General features: G+C 50.4%; 1 protein-coding gene across 2 annotated transcripts in view; it reads left to right on the forward strand.

Annotated features, from left to right (window-relative positions):
- LOC140428234 (uncharacterized) overlaps window positions 1-21,125 on the forward strand; it is a 545,827-nt gene that overhangs the window by 103,596 nt on the left and 421,106 nt on the right. The window lies entirely within an intron of this gene.

The raw sequence follows: 21,125 nt of genomic DNA on the forward strand, positions 1-21,125 counted from the left end.
ACACAATCCTGAGATCACTATTATACACAATCCAGAAATCCTCATTTTGCACAATCCAGTGGCCTCCATTATACACAATGCAGTGATCCCCATTATATACAATCCAGAAATAACCATTATACACAATCCAATGATTCCCATTATACACAATCCAGAGATCACCATTTGTTAGAATATTGTTGTAAAATGTTTGTCTGGTCTGTGTTTCCCTTTTAATTTCTGCCCTGCTGGCTGCCTTTAACCTACAGTTCTTACTGGCTGCTGCGACACTGGCCTTTTGCTTAAGCTACAGACTTTAAGCAAACCAAGGCACCCCTGGCCTAATGGACTAGCCCCTGATTTTCCCTCTGAGTTCTGTGGCAGAGCCCATGATGTCAGTTTTATAGACTTGGCAAGCAGCCATACGGTGAATCTGAAGCCATTGCCTGTTGTTGCTTGCGATTGGTGGAGCCATTCAGAATCTTCCGGAAGAAGATGAGTCATGTGAAGAGCTCCTTTATGTCCTGAGCTTTGGGAAGAGATTCAGCCAAGAAGCAGCTGGGAGACACTTTCCTCCCTGCTACTGGTCAGACCTGGGAAGGAACTCCTGTTTAAAGACAGAGCAGACAGAATTGTGAAGGGAACTTCTGGGGTGAAAGGTTGCAAGCCGTTCCTTACCAGGTCTGTAATGCTATAATCCTCTGTCTGAATGGCTGGAAAGAACTCAAATTGGTAACTCTCTTCATAATTCAGCCAAAGTTTCTACACAGAGATCAGGCAAATGGAAAAGCCTGTAAAATGCTCAGGTATAAAGCTCCAGTAATATCTCCGGGAGACAGAGACTCCATCTGGTGGTCGGAGGCCATAAGTGCACCGACCTGAATCTGTATGAACCAATTGCCCAGAGGGTCGCATTGGGAGAAGACCAGCGCCCACAGACGCCACAACTGTAGCAGCGAAGATTCATCGCAAACCTTTTCCTTCCATTCCTGTTATTCTATCCCTTTTCCTATCTCTTCACCATATGTCTGTTTTGTGCGTATCTGGGTGGAGGGTGGGACGGGGTTTTGGGAATAGGCGACCAGTGTACCGTAGTTCAATTATTTCCTTTCTATGTTCACCTTTTACTCTTGTTATAAATAAACAGTTTATTAATGTTTTACTTACAAATCTGGTATCTGTAACTCATTGGGGCAGTCAGCGGTTAAAGGTCTCAGGAAAACATGAATTATGGGTTCATTAATTTTTTTATTTTGAAAAATATATTTTAATTCGAGATATTTGCAATTTTATAATTTTTTAAAAATATATATATATTTATTAAGAATTTTAACAGTTTTTCACCCTTACAAACAAACCCCCGCCCCCCCCCGTAACAAAAAGAAAGAAAGCGCACATAGCAAGACATGAACATAGTAAATCGATATGATACAGAGCTTTGTACAATGGATTCCTCCCATACATGTCAGTTTTCCAGATCCTTCATGTATTTTCTTGCTCGAATACCCCCCAAACAAGCCCCCCGCCCTCCCTCCCTCCCCCCCCCCCCCCCCCCCCCCCGGGTTGCTGCTGCTGCTGACCGACCTTCATCTAACGCTCCGCAAGATAGTCTAGGAACGGTTGCCACCGCCTGTAGAACCCCTGCGCAGACCCTCTCAAGGCAAACTTTATTCGCTCCAATTTGATAAACCCTGCCATATCATTTATCCAGGCCTCCACGCTGGGGGGCTGTGCCTCTTTCCACATTAACAAGATCCTTCGCCGGGCTACTAGGGACGCAAAGGCCAGTATGCCGGCCTCTTTCGCCTCCTGCACTCCCGGCTCGTCCACTACTCCAAATAGTGCTAGCCCCCAGCTTGGCTTGACCCAGACTTTCACCACCTTCGATATTGTTCCCGCCACTCCCCTCCAGAACCCCTCCAGTGCCGGGCATGACCAAAACATATGGTCATGGTTTGCCAGACTTCCTGAGCACCTCCCACATCTGTCCTCTACCCCAAAAAGACTACTCAGCCTCGCCCCCGTCATGTGCGCTCTATGAACCACCTTAAATTGTATCAGGCTAAGCCTGGCACACGAAGAAGAGGAATTAACTCTACTTGGGGCATCAGCCCATAGCCTCTCCTCAATCTCCTCCCCCAGCTCCTCCTCACATTTACCCTTCAGCTCCTCTACCAGCGCTACCCCTCTTCTTTCATCTCCTGGTATATCGCCGACACCTTGTCCTCTCCGACCCATACACCCGAGATCACCCTGTCTTGAATCTCCTGTGCCGGGAGCAACGGGAATTCCCTCACCTGTCGCCTCACAAACGCCCTCACCTGCATGTATCTGAAAGCATTTTCCGGGGGTAGCCCAAACTTCTCCTCCAGTGCCCCTAGGCTCGCAAACGTCCCTTCAATGAACAGGTCCCCCATTTTTCTAATCCCTGCTCGATGCCAGCTCTGAAACCCCCCGTCCATCCTCCCTGGGACAAACCGGTGGTTACCCCTCAATTTTATAATATCAACAATAACAGCAACATAAACATGGAAAATAAACATTTCAACCCCATCACAATCTTCAATCACCCCAACAATAAAATAACAGTATTGCCCTCCCAACCCCCTTGGAATTCTGCTTCTGCTGACGTTTTAATTTTCCCCGAGAAAGTCGATGAACAGCTGCCACCTCCGGGTGAACCCTAACATTGACCCTCTTAAGGCGAACTTTATTTTCTCGAGACTGAGAAACCCAGCCATGTCACTAACCCAGGTCTCTACACTCGGTGGGGGGGGGGGGGGGGGGGGGGGGCTTCGAGTCCCTCCACATTAATAAGATCCGTCTCCAGGCTACTAGTGAGGCAAAGGCCAAGACATCGGCCTCTTTCGCCCCCTGGACTCCTGGATCTTCCGACACTCCAAAGATCACCACCACTGGACTCGGCACCACACATGTATTGAGTACCATGGACACCACCTTAGCGAAACCCTCTAAGCTTCGGACATGCCCAAAACATGTGGACATGATTTGCTGGGCTTCTCGCGCACCTCGCACACCTGTCCTCTACCCCAAAAAACTTGCTCATCTGGGCCACCGTCATGTGTGCCTGGTGGACTACCTTGAACTGTATTAGGCTAAGCCTGGCACATGATGAGGATGTATTAACCCTGCTTAGGGCATCCGCCCACAGACCCGTCTCTATCTCTCCTCCTTCCCACTTGCCGTTAAGCTCCTCTACCGGAGTTTTCACTGATTCCAAAAGTTCCTGGAAGATATCTGATACCTTCCCCTCTCCCACCCATTTCCTGGAGACTACTCTGACCTGTATCCCCCGTAGCGGCAGCAGCGGGAAGCCCGGAACCTGCCTTCTCAAGAAGTCTCATACCTGCAGATACCTAAACCCATTCTCTGCTGGCAATTCAAATTTATCCTCCAAAGCTTTCAAGCTGGGGAAGCTCTTGTCTATAAATAGATCCCCCATCCTCCTAATTCCTGCCCTTTGCCATCTCCAGAACCCACCATCCAGCCTACCCGGTACAAACCGATGGTTATTCTAAATCGGGGTCCAAACCGATGCACCCTCCACTCTCTTGTATCTCCTCCACTGCCCCCAGATTCTCAGAGCCGCCACCATCACCGGACTTGTGGAGTATCAGGCCGGCGAGAACGGAAGAGGTGCTGTTATCAGTTCACCCAAACTGGTGTCTTTACATGATGCCGCCTCCATCCACTCCCACACTGACCCCTCCCCCACTACCCACTTCCTAATCATGGCTACATTAGCCGCCCAGTAGTAATTACAAAAGTTCGGCAGCGCCAACCCACCCTCCCCCCGACTGCGCTCCAGCAACACTTTCTTCACTCGCGGGGTTTTACCTGCCCACACAAAGCCCAAAATAACCTTATTTACCCATTTAAAAAAGGCCCTTGGGATGAAGATGGGGAGGCACTGAAAGACAAACTGAAATCTGTGGAAGACCGTCATTTTCACAGTCTGTCGCCTCCCCACCAGTGATAGCGGGAGCATGTCCCATCTCTTAAACTCCTTTCATTTGTTCTACGAGCTGGGATAGGTTTAACTTGTGCAGTGCCTCCCATTCGCGAGCCACCCGGATTTCCAGATATCGAAAGCGCCTTCTCCCGCCCTCTCGTCTGTATCGCGAACATCTCGCTTTTCCCCATGTTCAATTTATACCCCGAAAAATGTCCAAATTCCCCTAAGGATCCGCATAACTTCCCCCATCCCCTCCAATGGGTCTGAAATATAAAAAGAGCAGGTCATCTGCGTAAGCGAGACCTGGTGCCCCCCCCCTCCCCCCCGAACCAGCCCTTTCCTGTTCCTAGAGGTTTAACAGCATGGCCAGTGGCTCTATGGCCAGAGCAAACAATAGCGGGGAGTGGGGACACCCTTGTTTCGTCCCTTGGTGTAGTCCCGACCTCAACCGGTTCGTATGCACATTCGCTACTGGTGCCTTATAGAGCAATCGCACTCAGTCAATTAAGCCCTCACTAAACCCAAACCTTCCCAGCACCTCTCACAGGTAATCCCACTCCACCCGATCAGAAGCCTTCTCCGCATCCATCGCACCCACCGCCTCCATCTCTTCTCCTTCTGAGAGCATCATGATAACATTTAAAAGCCTTTGAACGTTGGCCGTGAGTTGCCTGCCCTTTACAAATCCCGTCTGGTCTTCCCCTATCATCCCCGGGACACAATCCTCTATCCTTGTGGCTAATATCTTAGCCAGCAGTTTGGCATCCACATTCAGTAGAGAAATTGGCCTGTGACCTGCATTGCTCCGGATCCTTCTCCCGTTTCAGGATCAATGAAATCGAGGCCTGCGACAATATTGGGGGGAGGACTCCCTTCCCTCTTGCTTCATTAAATGTCCTCACCAGCAGTGGGCTCAATAGAATTCCACCGGGTAACTGTCCGGCCCCGGGGCCTTGCCTGACTGCATGCCCTCCAGCACCTCCATTATCTCCTCAAATTCAATTGGGGCTCCCAGACCTTCCACCAGATCCTCATCCACCCTCAGGAACCTCAACTGACCCAAAAACTGCGTCATCCCCTCCATCCCAGCCGGGGGTTCCGACTCCTATAATTTGCTGTAAAAGTCCTTAAACACCTCATTCACCCCACTGGGTCCAGGACCGTGATCCCACCTCTACCCTTTATCCCTGGCTGCCTCCCTTTTTCTGAGCTGGTGCGCTAACATTCTGCTTGCCTTTTCCCCATACTCATAGATCGCCCCCCTTGCCTTCCTCAGCTGTTCCACCGCCTTCCCTGTAGTCAACAGCCCAAACTGTAACCTCCGCCGCTCCCTCATTGGCCCCCCCGTCCGGGGCCTCTGAGTATCTCTTGTCCACCTGGAGTATCTCCTCAACTAACCTATCCCTCGCAGCCCATTCCACCTTTTCTCTGTGAGCCCCTATTGAGATTAATTCCCCTCTGACCACTGCCTTCAAAGCTTCCCAGACCGCTGCTACAGAGACCTCCCCCGTATCCAGGTAGTTCGGGATCGACTTGTTCATCTGCCCACAGACCGCTTCATCTGTTAACAACCCCATATCCAGCCTCCAGGTCCACCCAATGTGGGGCATGATCCGACAATGCGAATGCCGAGTACTCAGTATCCACCAACCTAGGTATTAGAGTCCTGCTCAGAACAAAAACGTTGATCCGAGAGTATACCTTGTGGACATGGGTGATAAAAAAAAACTCCTTCGCCCTTGGCCGTGCAAACCTCCATGGATCTACTCCCATCATCTGTTCCATAAACCCCTTCAATTCCTTTGCTGCGGCTGGCACCTTCCCTGTCCTGGATTTTGACCGGTCCAATTCTGGATCAATGACTGTGTTAAAATCTCTCCTCCTCCTCCTCCCCCCCCCCCCCCCCATGATCAGGTTATGTGACTCGAAGTCTGGGATCTTACCTAACGCCCGCCTCATAAATTCCACATCGTCCCAATTCGGAGCATATACGTTCACGAGTACCACCGGCACACCCTCCAGCTTCCCATTCACCATTATGTACCTGCACTCCATGTTTGACACAATTCTCCCTGCCTCGAATGCCACCCGTTTATTAATCAAAATCGCTACCCCCTGGTCTTTGAGTCCAGCCCTGAGTGGAATACATGGCCAACCCACCCCTTTCTCAATCTAGTCTGGTCTGTAACCTTTCGGTGTGTCTCTTGTAACATTGCCACATCCGCCTTCAGTTCCCTCAAATGTGCGAACACACAAGGCCTTTTGACCGGCCTATTCAGCCCTCTAACCCTTTATAGGCCAGCTTCCAGCTCACGCCCCCGGTCTCCTCGAGCCCCCCCCTCGGGCATCCGCCATCCTCGACCTCCCATTTGCCCCCTAGTAACAGTTCCTCCCCTGTAAGCAAAACAGCTCCCGCCCCCTCCCTCCCCCCTGGTAACAGCACCAGAAACCCAACCCCCATATCAAGCTCAAGTTTATCATCTGCTCGCCCCCCACTGTGCTTCCGTGAGTCAGCCAGGTAGCTGATAGCTCCCACCCATGGCACGAAACAGACTGTCTCCCCATTGTTCTCTCCCCTCTCCCCCCACTTGCACATATATATTCAAAGCATCACATTCCCCAGTAAATAAACAGCAGAAAAAAACAGTGGCAAAGCAACCACAGAAAAAACAACCACAGAAACCATCCCCCCCACTCCACCCAGCTCCCAGTAAGACAAAGTTAACTTTAGCTTATTGCACATATCACTACTTATTCAAACTAGCACAAAAGTGATTGTCAACAAATCACCATTACTCTCCCCAAGGATTCAGTGTCTTTAGTTCACATCCAGTCTTTTTTCCCTGATGAAAGTCAATGCATCGTCTAGTGTTTCAAAGTAAAATTCTCGGTCCTCAAATGTGACCCACAGGCGCGCTGAGTACAACATCCTGAACTTCACCCCCTTCCTGAAGGGGGCCGTTTTTGCCCGATTAAACCCGGCTGGCCTCTTGGCCAAATCCACGCCCAGGTCTTGATAAATGCGCAGCTCACAATTCTCCCACCTGCTGCTCCGCACTTTCTTGGCCCACTGCAGAACGTGTTCCTTGTCCAGGAACCGATGCATATGTACCACCATCGCCCTCGGCGGCTCGTTCGCTCGGGGCTTCTTCGTGAGGGCTCTGTGTGCTCTCTATCCACTTCCAGGGGCCAAGGGACCACCTCAGCCCCAATCAACTTCTCCAGCATGTTCGTCACATAGGCCCTCGCATCCGCTCCCTCACTGCCTTCAGGGAGGCTGCCGATTCTCAGGTTCTGCCTCCTGGTCCTGTTCTCCAAGTCCTCCATCTTCTGCATTCTCTTCTGGCGGTCATTCATCATCTCCACCTTGGTCTCCAGCACGGTTAGGTATTCCTCGTGCTCGGTAACCTTTTTCTCCTCCTCCTGGATCGCACGTCCGTGGATTTCTTGATTCTGCACGTCCTGATCAATCGAAGCCTTGATCGGGTCCAGTGTGTCCTCTTAAGCTTGACGGAGCAATCTTCAAAAAACTTCATCAGCTGCTCCGTTGACCACTGTACCATCTCCCCACGGCCCTGCTTCTCTGCGATGCTTTCCTGCGTTGCCAGCTCTGTTCGCGTCTTTCCTGTCTCTTACACGGCCACTTCTGGTCCAATTCTCTATACACTAGAGGGGGATTTCTCCTCACCAACTCACTCTCCACCGATTCATCCAATAAAATCCGGGAAAAAACGGGAGAAAAAGGTCCAAAAGTCCACCACAGGCAGGAGCGATCAAATGTGCACCCTACTTCTCCAAGGAGTAGACAGTCAGAGACTTTTTCCCCGGGTGGAACAAACCATTACAAGGGGACATAAATTTAAGGTGAATGGTGGAAGATATAGGGGGGGATGTCAGCGGTAGGTTCTTTACCCAGAGAGTAGTGGGGGCATGGAATGCACTGACTGTGGAAGAAGTTGAGTCGGAAACATTAGGGACCTTCAAGCGGCTATTGGATTACGGTAGAATGATGGGGTGTAGATTAACTTGTTCTTAATCTAGGACAAACGTTCGGCACAACATCGTGGGCCGAAGGGCCTGTTCTGTGCTGTATTTTTCTATGTTTTTTGTTCTATGGCCGCACGTGGAAGTCCGGTTAATTAATTTATGTTCAGACTCCAGGGTCCGTGGGCTGGAAAGGGCCGTGCACTCACCCAGGGTATCATAACACATTATACACATTCAAGTGATTCCCATTATACACAATCCAGAGATCACCATTATACACAATCTGAGACCACCATTTTACACAATCCAGGACAGTTGGTAGGATTTCACAAGCCCAGGCCAGATGGTCAGATGGTGGGGTGTGAATGTAATACAACATGAATCAAAGGTCCCGGTTGAGGTCACACAATGAGTACGGTGATTTCACCGAAGTTCATCATGTAAACTGAATCAGCTGGCACGAACTGTCTGGTCTGTTTACACCTGTCTGGGCAATGCCCTTGTTGCTCTTGATCATGGCATATTTTCCGCCAATATCTGGAAATGCAAGGCTGAGGTGGGTCCAAAGTCAGCGGCACATTAAAACCTCTGTCGGTGCACCCCGGTCGTGGCATGTGGGATGGTACAGTAACAGAATAAAAACCTGGCCAGGTGCATGTCGGGAGAGTCCGAGGTCTGCTTTTTCAATCCTTTCTTGAATATTTACACCGTTCTTTTGGCTCGGCCATTTAAAGTTGGGTGATACGAGTCCTTGCAGATGTGTCACACTCCTTTTGTCTTCCCAAACTCTTTGCAAGTAAATTGCATGCCGTTATTGGTGACTAACCGGACCTTCTTTCCCAATTTGCGCAAACTTGCACTCAGCCACGGTCAGTGTTCTTGAGGTGGATGTAACTGGCCGCTCCTACCGTCATCCATCTGATGTAACAAGACGTCGCTGATGCTGTATGGTGAGGTATCACACGTGACTAGGAGTGGTTTGGTGGGATCGTAGTGCGTCAGCAGGCCAGATGAAGTCAGCTGCCGTTTCACTTTAGCAAACGCCCCTTCCTGCGGTGCTCTCCAAGCACACTCCTGATTTTTTTTTTAGCAGGGTGCCGAGTATGGTTGCGAGGTCTGGGATAAATTTGCTGTAGTAATTTACTAGTCCCAGAAACGATCGCAGCTCGGTTATGTTTTCCGGTATGGGGGCTTGTTTGAGGGCACGTACCTTTTCCTCCATTGGGTGTAGGCAATCCCGGTCTACCCTATACCTCAGATAGATGACAATTTTGACATAATAAAGACACTTTTCTCTCTTGAGGTGCATGTCTGTCTCTGAAAATGGGCTGAGCACCTCATCCAAATTGCTGAAGTGCTCTCACTCCGTTGTGCCGCACAATGTAGGCCCGCAGAATAATTTCCATATTTCGCTGGAAAATGGCACAAGCCGATGTGTCTAGTGTACTCATACAATCCCCTGTGGGTATTGGAGGTATGCATGGCTCATATCAAAGAACAAAGAAAAGTACAGTTAGAGGTCTGACAACACCAGGTTAAAGTCCAACAGGTTTGTTTGGAATCACGAGCTTTCGGAGCGCAGCTCCTTCATCAGGTGCGCACTGAAAGCTAGTGATTCCAAACAGACTTGTTGGACTTTAACTTGGTGTTATAAGACTTCTTACTGTGCCCACCCCAGTCCAACACCGGCATCTCCACATCAAAGAAAAGTACAGCACAGTTACAGACCCTTCGGCCCTCGAAGCGTGTCATAGAATCATCGAATTTACAGTGCAGAAGGAGGTCATTTGGCCCATCAAGTCAGCACTGGTCCTGGGAAAGAACACCCTACTTAAGCCCATGCCTCCACCCTATCCCCGTAACCCAGTAATGCCACCTGATTTTTTTACGCCAGCGCAATAGAACATACAGTGCAGAAGGAGGCCATTCGGCCCATCGAGTCTGCACCACTTAAGCCCTCACATCCACCCTATCCCCATGACCTAATAACCCCTCCTTTCCCTTTTGGTCACGAAGGGCAATTTATCATGGCCAATTCACCTAACCTGCACATCTTTGGACTGTGGGAGGGACCGGAGTATCCGGAGGAAACCCATGCAGATACGGGGAGAACGTGCAGACTCTGCACAGACAGTGACCCAGCAGGGAATCGGACCTGGGACGCTGGCGCTGTGAAGCCACAGTGCTAGCCACTTGTGCTACCGTGCTGCCCGATGTGCCGATCATGACGTCCTAACTAAAAAAAAAATCTTCTGCCCTTACTCAATCCGTAACTCTCTATTTCCTCCCTATTCATGGACCCATCCAGATGCCTCTTAAATGTTGCTAATGTACCTGTTTCTATCACATCCTCTGACAGCATGTTTCAGGCACCCACCACTCTCTGCGTGAAAAACGTACCCTGCACACCTCCCTTAAACTTTCCTCCTCTCACCTTGAACTTGTACCCCATTGTAATTATTTTGTGGACCTCGATCAGGTCTCCCCTCAGCCTCCATCTTTCCAGTGAAAACAATCCTAGTTTATTCAACCTTTCCTCATAGCCAACACCCTCAAGACCAGGCAAGATCCTGGTGAACCTTCTTTGCACTCTCTCCAAAGTTTCCACGTCCTTCTGATAATATGGTGACCAGACCTGCACACAATACTCCAAATGCGGCCGAACCAAGGTTTTATATAGCTGCAACATGATTTCCTAACTCCTGTACTCGATGCCCTGGCTGATGAAGGCAAGCATGCCATATGCCTTCTTAATCACCTTGGCCACCTGTGTTGCCACTTTTTGGAAACTGTGGACCTGCACGCCCAGATCCCTCTGTTTGTTAATGTTCCTAAGGGTTCTGCCATTTACAGTGTAATTCATACCTTGATTTGATCCTCCAAAATGCAGCACCTCGCATTTGACCATTGTGAATGAGTGACTTCCAGTCATTTTTGCGAACAGGTCGGGTACTGATCCAATCTGGAGGCCCTATTCACAGTCAATTTAGAATCACCACAAAGACAAACAGTTCTATCAGTCTTTAGGAAGGTGACGACCGATGCTGCTCAGTCGCTGAATTTAACCGACCTGATGATCCTTAGGTCTTCTCGCCGTCTGAGCTCCATCTCAAGGGAATCGGGCGGGCTTGGAAATATGAAATGAAATGAAAATCGCTTATTGTCGCAAGTAGGCTTCAAATGAAGTTACTGTGAAAAGCCCCGAGTCGCCACATTCCGGCACCTGTTCGGAGAGGCTGGTACGGGAATTGAACCGTGCTGCTGGCCTGCTTAGTCTGCTTTAAAAGCCAGCAATTTAGCCCAGTGCGCTAAACCATATATAGGTTATGTGTCACGGTCTACATGAATTTTTGCTATGGCTCCTTTGATTTTCCTCAAGCCAGCCTAGAAAACCTCAGGATATTTCTCCAATATTTAATAGAGGCTTCCTGAGCCCACCTGGAAAATCCGCTGCCAATCAAGGCGGAGATGCTGCAGCCAATTGCGGCCTGGTAAACTGGGGCCATGTCCTTTCACTATTATCAGCAGTAACCCTATGGGTTCCATAGACTATTGGGGTCATTGTGGTCCCCGCTACAGCCAGCAGTTCTCCCACATACATGCCAATCGTCCCTCAATATCTCGCAATTGCAGGCATTGCACTCCTGACTTTGTGTCTGGGGGTGCGGGGTACGTTAGGATTTTGATTACACTAAAGGTCAGCACGAGTTTGTAGAGTCGAAAGAAATAACTTTCTTTACAAGTACATATATACAGCAGCAGCAGCACTTCACCACTGTTCTCTCCTCTCTCGCTGGGCCAGTTCTATTTATGCAGGTGTCTCTGCTGGTGATTTCTCCGCCCTCCTCATTGGGGGTGTGTGGTAAACCACTGTTACATCTGTATTAGGTGATGTACGGTAGGATCTGTACTACAGGTTCGCCGGTAGTCCCTGCCTGCTGGCTCCGCCCAGAAGGCGGGATATAAATATGCGTGTCCTCCAGCCAGCAGCCATTTCACCAGCTGCTGTGGGAGGCCACACATCTGATAGCAATAAAGCCTCAGTTGGATTCAACTATCGTCTTTTGTCCAATTGATCGTGCCTCAATTTATTGCTATCAGCTTCTAAGGATGGACCTCCGTATTAAACCGGATCGCCTGCAGCTGGATCCGCACTCAAGCGACGCCAGAAAGGACCACCAGCACTGGCTAGCTTGCTTCGAAGCGTATATCAATGCGGCACCAACCCCTGTTCCGGAGGCTCAGAAGATTCAGATTTTATATTCCAGGTTGAGCTCCAAAGTCTTTCTGTTAATCCAGGAGGCGCCGAACTACACCAAAGCCATGACTCTACTCAAGGACAACTATGCACAGAAAATGAACACGCTCTTCGCCAGGCACGCACGTGCCACTCGCTCTCAACTCCCTGGTGAATCCATAGAAGACTTCTGGCGGGCCCTAATCCCACTAGTCAGGGACTGTGACTGTCAGGCCGTTATGGCCACGGAACACTCAGACCTTATGCGGGATGCTTTTGTGACTGGAATTGGGTCAGATCTCATACGCCAGCGACTCCCAGAAGGGGCCACGTGCGACCTCGCAGAGACTAAAACGCTAGCGCTCTCCATGATGGACGCCCTGCGCAACATCCAGTCCTACTCCCCCAGCTGCGCAGCCCACCCCTCCTACGCTTTGTGGACCCTACAGACAGCCGCCCCAGCGGGGGCGCTGCCCACCCAATACGCCTGTGCTGCACGCCAGCCAGCGAACCCCAGGGGCCCCCGATGCTATTTTTGCGGCCAACAGAAGCACCCCCACCAACGCTGCCCGGCTCGCGCTGCCCTTTGTAAAGCCTGCGGGAAGAAGGGCCACTTCGCCGCGGTGTGCCAGGCCCGCTCAGTAGCCGCTATCACCCCCACCCCCCTCGGTCACGGACAATGGGCGCTGCCATCCCCCCCCCCTCAGGCCACGTGCGGCCAGTGGGTGCCGCCATCTTCCCCTCCGCGCAACACGTGCATTTCATGGGCGCCGCCATTTTGTAACCCTCAAGATCTTCGGGCGCTGCCATCTTGTCCACCCCTCAGCACATGGGCACCACCAGCGTTCCAGGACCCGGGCTCACCAGCAGCCCCATTACCCGATGACCAACCAAGACTCGCCTCCATGTCAATCGATCAGTCTCGTCCGCATAACCTGACCAACCAGCGTGAAAGTCGACGGACATGTAACCTCCTGCCTGCTGGACTCCAGGCGCACCAAAAGCTTCATACACCTGGATACGGTAAGGCGCTGCTCCCTCACGATACTCCCCGCCAACCAAAAAATCTCCCTAGCCTCCGGATCCCATTGCGTGGCGATCTGGCGGTACTGTACGGTCACGCTCATGGTGCAGGGTGTAGAATTCAGCGGCTTCCGCCTCTACGTCCTCCCTAACCTCTGCGCTGCACTAATCTTTGGTCTGGACTTCCAGTGCAACCTCCAGAGCCTAACTCTGAAATTCGGCGGGCCCTTACCACCCCTTACTGTGTGGGGCCTCGCGACCCTAAAGGTCGACCCACCTTCCCTCTTTGCCAATCTAACTCCAGATTGCAAACCCGTCGCCACCAGGAGCAGACGGTACAGCGCCCAGGACAAGACCTTCATCAGGTCCGAAGTCCAGCGGCTGCTTCGGGAAGGCATCATCGAGGCCAGCAACAGCCCCTGGAGAGCTCAAGTGGTAGTAGTTAAAACTGGGGAGAAACACCGAATGGTCGTGGACTACAGCCAGACCATCAACCCGTACATGCAGCTCGACGTGTACCCCCTCCCACGCATATCTGACATGGTTAACCAGATTGCGCAGTACCAGGTCTTCTCAACGGTAGACCTGAAATCCGCCTACCACCAGCTCCCCATCCATAAATCGGACCGTCCATACACCGCCTTCGAGGCAGACGGCCGCTTATACCACTTCCTTAGGGTCCCCTTCGGCGTCACCAACGGGGTCTCGGTCTTCCAAAGGGAGATGGACCGAATGGTCGACCGGTACGGGTTGCGGGCCACCTTTCCGTACCTAGACAACGTCACCATCTGCGGCCATGATCAGCAGGACCACAACGCCAACATTGCTAAATTTCTCCACACCGCTACTCTCCTAAACCTCACTTACAACAAGGAGAAGTGCGTGTTCAGCACAAACCGCTTAGCCATCCTCGGCTATGTGGTCCAGAACAGAGTTCTGGGGCCCGATCCTGACCGCATGTGCCTCCTCATGAAGCTCCCCCTCTCCCACTGCCCCAAGGCCCTCAAATGCTGCCTGGAGTTCTTTTCGTACTACGCTCAGTGTGTCGCAAACTATGAGGACAAGGCCCGCCCACTCATACAGTCCACCCAGTTTCCCCGCCTACATGCACAGTGACAGGGGATCCTCATTCATGCGTGATGAGCTGCGTCAGTTCATGCTTAGCAGGGGTATCACCTCCAGCAGAACGACAAGCTATAACCCCCGGGGAAACGGACAGGTAGAAGGGAGAATGGGACGGTATGGACGGCCGTCCAGCTGGCCCTATGGTCCAGAAACCTCCCAGCCTCCTGCTGGCAGGAGATCCTCCCTGATGCACTCCACTCCATTCGCTCATTACTCTGCACTGCCACTAACAGTACACACCATGAACGTCTTTTTGCCTTCCCCAGGAAGCCTACATCCGGGGTGTTGCTCATGACTTGGCTCGCAGCTCCGGAAACCGTGCTTCTCCATAAGCACGTCCGACTCCACAAGGGGGACCCATTGGTGGAGAAGGTGCACTTGCTCCACGCAAACCCCCAGTACGCCTATGTGGCTTTCCCCAACAGCCGCCAGGATACTGTCTCCCTCAGGGTCCTGGCACCAGCAGGTTCCACCCCCACCCCCACTCCGCCCCTGGAGCCACCCTCCCCTCCCCCGTCGCTCCCAACAGCACCCCCCCCCCCCTTCCAGGATCATTCGTCCCCGCCTCTGCCCACGCCCGACGATGAAGAGGATTTTGGCACGCTCCCAGAGTCACCATCGACCAGATCAGCACCAACATCGCCGACACCACTGCGTCACTGATTTACCATCTGATGCTGCTTTTGTTTGGACTGCTGACTGTTTATCGTTTCTATGTTTGGAAGCCATGTGTTGTTCCTACCACTCCTATTTTTGCGGCCTGGACCAGGGGCTGACTGGAGCAGGTGACTGGACATTGGGACTACAGGAGGAGAGCAGTGGTGGCTCACCTCAACTGGACACCTTGGAACGTCCGTGAAGGCTGTTGGCCGGCCACTTCTGCGTAATAATGACTGTTTCTAGTTCAAGTTTGGAAGGTCATGTTGATGGCTGGTGACTTTGTACTGTTGCATATTGTTGTTTAATGTTTGCTCATATGCTTGTTATTGAATTGGTGCTGTTTTTTGTCTACTGTCTGGGCTGGTGTCTTCGCTATGTGTCTGCCTGTTTTTTGTGTTTTCTTTCAGTGACGCTACTGCTGCTGGTGTGGGTGGGGATATTCCTTCTCCTTCTTCCGTTACCCCGTGTCAAAGAGACCTTTTCCGGTGAGTTGGGCTGCTCGGAGCTCCCTTCCACTGATGTGGGTTTCTGTGGCCGTGGGTCGGGGAAGCACTGTCTCGGCAGCTGGTGGCGTTGTTCCTTGTCTTTTGATATGCTCTGTACGGTTTGGTTATTATGTGCCGTGGTTATTCTGGGCTGAATTATGCCACTCTTGGGAGGGGTGGACTGTTCTTTCTCTCTCTCCTCTGCTCCGTGTTGGAGTGGCCTATTCTGGTGGATTGGGCTGTTCTACCTTTCTGCTGACGTAGGTCAGAGCGGGGCGTGGGGTGGGTGGGGGGGAGGGGTGGGGGGGGTGGGGGGGGGTGGGGGCGGTAGATGGTAAGTGTGTTCTGGGGTGCCATGTGTTTGGTGTCCTTGTTGTACTGTTTTCTGTATTTCGATACACTAAAATACTCGGCAATAGTCCCCAGCTAAAATACTAGGCCATATTCCCCAGCCAATAGTAACCAGGCAGGTTATAACACTCCCATTATACACAATCCAGTTACTGTCATTATACACAATCCAGTGATTCGCATTAAGTACAATGCAGTGATCCCGGTTATACACAATCCAGTGATCCCCATTATACACTGACAATGGTGCCCATTATACACAATCCAGTGATCCCCATTATACACAATCCAGTGATCCCCATTATACACAATCCAGTGATCCCCATGATAACCTTCTTCTCCTGGGTGCAAAGAACAATACAGCACAGGAACAGGCCCTTCGGCTCCCCAGCCTGTCCCAGTCATGATACCAACCTTTGCATAGAGAGATCAGTTCAGTCCATAAGAGGACCATTCAGGAGACTGGTAACAGCGGGGAAGAAACTGTTTTTGAATCTATTGGTGCGTGTTCTCAGACTTTTGTAACTTCTGCTCGATGGGAGAGAAAATAACCCAGGTGGGAGGGATCTTTGAGTATGCTGCCCGCTTTTCCAAGGCAGTGGGAGGTGTAGACAGAGTAAAAGAACGAAGAACAATACAGCACAGGAACAGACCCTTCGACTCTCCAAGCCTGTACCGGTTATGATACAACCATTGGTAAAAACCCACAGCACTTCCTCGTGCCGTATCGCTCTATACCCATCCTATCCATGTATTTGTCGAGATGCCTTTTGAACGCCGTTAATGTATCTGCTTCCACAACCTCTCCTGGCAACCTGTTCCAAGCACTGTCCACCCTCTGTATAAAAAACCTGCCTCGCACATCTCCTCTAAACTTTGCCCCACGGACCTTAAACCTATGCCCCTGAGTGACTGACCCACCCTGGGAAAGAGTTGCCTGCCCATCCACTCTATCCATGCCCACCATAAGGATAGAAGGTAGGATTGCATGATGTGCAATTTCTGTGTTAATTTCTTCTCTCGGAGGGTAGCGTATCTGTGGAATTCTTTATCACAGAGAACAGTAAAGGCTGGGTCATTAAGTATGTTCAAAGCTGCGATAGGCAGATTTTTAATTAGTGAGGGAATCAAGGGTTATGGAGATATGGCGGGAAAGTGGAGTTGAGGATTATATCAGTTCAGTCCTGATCTCATTGAGTTGCAGAGCAGATTCGATGGGCCAAATGACCTACTTTTGCTCCTACATCTTATATATTAATGGCCATATCAGGAAGAGCAAGAGTCCCAAAACTGATCCTGGGGAACTCCACAACAAACCTTCCTCCAATCTGAAAAATAACTATTTATTTTTACTCTCTCTTTTATGTTATTAAGAGAATTTCTCAGCCAAGTGCCTTTTGAAAATCGATATATACCACATCAACAGCGTTGTCCTCATCAACCTTCTCTGTTACCTCCTCAAAAAACTCCAGCAAGTTAATTAAACACGATTTGCCCTTAATTAATCCATGCTGGCTTTCCTTAACTATCCTGTACTTGTCTGAGAGACTTTAATTGTCACTGAGGAGTCCAGTTCGTGAAAATAAATTGTTTTAAGCAACTAATATATACATAACATTCAGGGTGGTCAGTGGGATGTGCAGCACGGTAATGGCGGTCCATGCCTGGACACTGCTCCAGTCCTGTGGGGAGTCACCCCGGCCCCGGCAGGGCTCTGCCCACCAGCCAGTCTGGCCAGTGTCCGACCTGGCAGCCCACAGTCTCTCTCCTCATCAGCCATGACACCGATTTCACGATTTTTCAACGCACAAGTGAACTCAGCCCATCAGAGGAGGAGAATCATAGAACATAGAACATAGAACGATACAGCGCAGTACAGGCCCTTCGGCCAACGATGTTGCACCGAAACAAAAGCCATCTAACCTACACTATGCCATTATCATCCATATGTTTATCCAATAAACTTTTAAATGCCCTCAATGTTGGCGAGTTCACTACTGTAGCAGGTAGGGCATTCCACGGCCTCACTACACTTTGCGTAAAGAACCTACCTCTGACCTCTGTCCTATATCTATTACCCCTCAGTTTAAAGCTATGTCCCCTCGTGCCAGCCATTTCCATCTGCGGGAGAAGGCTCTCACTGTCCACCCTATCCAACCCCCTGATCATTTTGTATGCCTCTATTAAGTCTCCTCTTAACCTTCTTCTCTCCAACGAAAACAACCTCAAGTCCATCAGCCTTTCCTCATAAGATTTTCCCTCCATACCAGGCAACATCCTGGTAAATCTCCTCTGCACCCGCTCCAAAGCCTCCACGTCCTTCCTATAATGCGGTGACCAGAACTGTACGCAATACTCCAAATGCGGCCGTACCAGAGTTCTGTACAGCTGCAACATGACCTCCTGACTCCGGAACTCAATCCCTCTACCAATAAAGGCCAACACTCCATAGGCCTTCTTCACAACCCTATCAACCTGGGTGGCAACTTTCAGGGATCTATGTACATGGACACCTAGATCCCTCTGCTCATCCACACTTCCAAGAACTTTACCATTAGCCAAATATTCCGCATTCCTGTTATTCCTTCCAAAGTGAATCACCTCACACTTCTCTACATTAAACTCCATTTGCCACCTCTCAGCCCAGCTCTGCAGCTTATCTATATCCCTCTGTAACCTGCTACATCCTTCCACACTATCGACAACACCACCGACTTTAGTATCGTCTGCAAATTTACTCACCCACCCTTCTGCGCCTTCCTCTAGGTCATTGATAAAAATGACAAACAGCAATGGCCCCAGAACAGATCCTTGTGGTACTCCACTTGTAACTGAACTCCATTCTGAACATTTCCCATCAACCACCACCCTCTGTCTTCTTTCAGCTAGCCAATTTCTGATCCACATCTCTAAATCACCCTCAATCCCCAGCCTCCGTATTTTCTGCAATAGCCTACCATGGGGAACCTTATCAAACGCTTTGCTGAAATCCATATACACCACATCAACTGCTCTACCCTCGTCTACCTGTTCAGTCACCTTCTCAAAGAACTCGATAAGGCTTGTGAGGCATGACCTACCCTTCACAAAGCCATGCTGACTATCCCTGATCATATTATTCCTATCTAGATGATTATAAATCTTGTCTCTTATAATCCCCTCCAAGACTTTACCCACTACAGACGTGAGGCTCACCGGTCTATAGTTGCCGGGGTTGTCTCTGCTCCCCTTTTTGAACAAAGGGACCACATTTGCTATCCTCCAGTCCTCTGGCACTATTCCTGTAGCCAATGACGACATAAAAATCAAAGCCAAAGGTCCAGCAATCTCTTCCCTGGCCTCCCAGAGAATCCTCGGATAAATCCCATCCGGCCCAGGGGACTTACCTATTTTCACACTTTCCTGAATTGCTCACACCTCCTCCTTCTGAACCTCAAGCCCATCTAGTCTAGTAGCCTGTATCTCAGTATTCTCCTCGGTAACATTGTCTTTTTCCTGTGTGAAGACTGACGAAAAATATTCATTTAGTATCTCGCCTATCTCTTCAGACTCCACACACAACTTCCCATCCCTGTCCTTGACTGGTCCTACTCTTTCCCTAGTCATTCGCTTATTCCTGACATACCTATAGAAAGCTTTTGGGTTTTCCTTGATCCTACCTGCCAAATACTTCTCATGTCCCCTCCTTGCTCGTCTTAGCTCTCTCTTTAGACCCTTCCTCGCTACCTTGTAACTATCCATCGCCCCAACTGAAACTTCACTCCTCATCTTCACATAGGCCTCCTTCTTCCTCTTAACAAGAGATTCCACTTCTTTGGTAAATCACGGTTCCCTCGCTCAACGCCTTCCTCCTTGCCTGACCGGTACATACTTATCAAGAACACGCAGTAGCTGATCCTTGAACCAGCTCCACTTATCCAGTGTGCCCAACACTTGCAGCCTACTTCTCCACCTTATCCCCCCAAGTCACGTCTAATGGCATCATAATTGCCCTTCCCCCAGCTATAACTCTTGCCCTGCGGTGTATACTTATCCTTTTCCATCATTAACGTAAACGTCACCAAATTGTGGTCACTGTCCCCAAAGTGCTCTCCTACCTCCAAATCCAACACCTGGCCTGGTTCATTACCCAAAACCAAATCCAACGCGGCCTCGCCTCTTGTTGGCCTGTCAACATATTGTGTCAGGAAACCCTCCTGCACACACTGTACAAAAAACGACCCATCTAATGTACTCGAACTATATCTTTTCCAGTCAATATTTGGAAAGTTAAAGTCTCCCATAATAACTACCCTGTTACTTTCGCTCTTATCCAGGATCATCCTCGCCATCCTTTCCTCTCCATCCCTAGAACTATTTGGGGGCCTATAAAAGACACCCAACAGTGTGACCTCTCCTTTCATGTTTCTAACCTCAGCCCATACTACTTTGGGAGATGAGTCCCCATCTAGCATCCTCTCCGCCACCGTAATACTGCTCTTGACTAGCAGCGCCACACCTCCCCCTCTTTTGCTTCCTTCTCTGAGCTTACTAAAACACCTAAACCCCGGAACCTGCAACATCCATTCCTGTCCCTGCTCTATCCATGTCTCCGAAATGGCCACAACATCGAAGTCCCAGGTACCAACCCATGCTGCCAGTTCCACTACCTTATTTCGTATACTCCTGGCATTGAAGTAGACACACTTCAAACCACCTACCTGAACACTGGCCCCCTCCTGCGACGTCAAATCTGTGCTCCTGACCTCTGTACTCTCATTCTCCCTTACCCTAAAACTACAATCCAGGTTCCCATGCCCCTGCTGCATTAGTTTAAACCCCCCCAAAGAGCACTAACAAATCTCCCCCCCAGGATATTTGTGCCCCTCAGGTTCAGATGTAGACCATCCTGTCTGTAGAGGTCCCACCTTCCCCAGAAAGAGCCCCAGTTATCCAGAAATCTGAATCCCTCCCGCCTGCACCATCCCTGTAGCCACGTGTTTAATTGCTCTCTCTCCCTATTCCTCATCTCACTATCACGTGGCACGGGCAACAACCCAGAGATAACAACTCTGTTTGTTCTAGTTCTGAGCTTCCATCCTAGCTCCTTGAAAGCCTGCCTGACATCCTTGTCCCCTTTCCTACCTATGTCGTTAGTGCCAATGTGGACCACGACTTGGGGCTGCTCCCCCTCCCCCCAAGGACCCGGAAAACACGATCCGAGACATCACGTACCCTTGCACCTGGGAGGCAACATACCAAACGTGAGTCTCTCACGCTCCCACAAAATCTCCTATCTTTGCCCCTGACTATCGAGTCCCCA

Source organism: Scyliorhinus torazame, chromosome 8 (assembly GCF_047496885.1).
Source record: "Scyliorhinus torazame isolate Kashiwa2021f chromosome 8, sScyTor2.1, whole genome shotgun sequence".
In the NCBI taxonomy this organism is placed as follows: Eukaryota; Metazoa; Chordata; class Chondrichthyes; order Carcharhiniformes; family Scyliorhinidae; genus Scyliorhinus; species Scyliorhinus torazame.